General features: G+C 44.8%; 1 non-coding gene across 1 annotated transcript; it reads right to left on the minus strand.

The window, feature by feature from the left end:
- Nucleotides 1–830: 830 nt before the first annotated feature.
- Trnas-cga (transfer RNA serine (anticodon CGA)) lies at nt 831–908 on the minus strand. The gene has a single exon. It is a non-coding gene; the product is annotated as a tRNA-Ser (tRNA).
- Nucleotides 909–1180: the final 272 nt, after the last annotated feature.

A 1180-nucleotide genomic window follows, 5' to 3' on the forward strand; every position in this document is an offset into this window, starting at 1 on the left:
TCCCACTAAGCCACTAGGTGGCGTTCAGTTTTGCGGTGGTCAGTGGTCTCAGTGTTTTGGCTCCACGGTATGTGCAGGGTGTCCCACAGCCTCTGTGTCAAGCGTCTATGAGTCTCAGATCACATCAAGGGGAACAGCTTTCTTTCAGAGACAAATTGTTCGCTGATGCTTCCGGGTTACGCTAGACGACTTTTTTTTCTTTTTGATTGAATTCGCTTGCCCTTGGACGATTAGATTTCATCGAAATAGCAGGTGCCCTGCATCTGCAAGCTACGTAGTCCAGTAAAGTTATGGAGTGACTTTCAACCAGAAAGCTTTGAGAATCTGTATCTCTATGCGAAGAAAGATTTTTAGAAGCTCGACCTACCCCCTTTCACGCGTAGCAGCCGATTGGATTACACGTTGCATATGCACACAGCAGAGAGGCCATGTTTTGCCACCTCTCAAAGTCATAACCAACAACAAAAGATCCGTAGCGTCTCCAGTAAGCATCAGCGAACATTTTGTCTGTAACAAAACTTGTTCCCCATGATGTGATCTATCACCTCTATAAGTCTGAAGCAAAGATTTCAAAACATTTATATATAGACATTCAGTTTGATATGAACTCAGTTTATTACATAAACAAATAATTCTTAAATTGGTCTGTAGGTTTTAAATCTTGGTGACTATAGAGTAGATCTGTATGTTCTCACAACACGTCTTACACATTCTGCCTACAAGGACTTTATTCAAGTCATGTTTCCAGACTTGCTACATGATGTATCCCAGCAAACAAGAGGAGATATTTGGTTTATGAATAGTGAAACTTCCTGACAGATTAAAACTGTCTCCCGGACCGAGACTCGAACTCGGGACCTTTGCCTTTCGCGGGCAAGCGCTCTACCGACTGAGCTACCCAAGCAGGACTCACGCCCCGTCCTCACAGCTTTAATTCCGCCAGTACCTCGTCTCCTACTTTCCAAACTTTACAGAAGCTCTCCTGCGAACCATGCAGAACTAGCACTCCTGAAAGAAAGGATATTGCGGAGACATGGCTTAGCAACAGCCTGGGGGATGTTTATGGAATGAAATTTTCACTCTACTGCGGAGTGTGCGTTGATATGAAACTTCCTGGCAGATTAAAACTGTGTGCCGGACCGAGACTCGAAGTCGGGACCTTTGCCTTTCGCGGGCAAGC

The sequence above is a fragment of the Schistocerca nitens genome, chromosome 1, assembly GCF_023898315.1.
Source record: "Schistocerca nitens isolate TAMUIC-IGC-003100 chromosome 1, iqSchNite1.1, whole genome shotgun sequence".
In the NCBI taxonomy this organism is placed as follows: Eukaryota; Metazoa; Arthropoda; class Insecta; order Orthoptera; family Acrididae; genus Schistocerca; species Schistocerca nitens.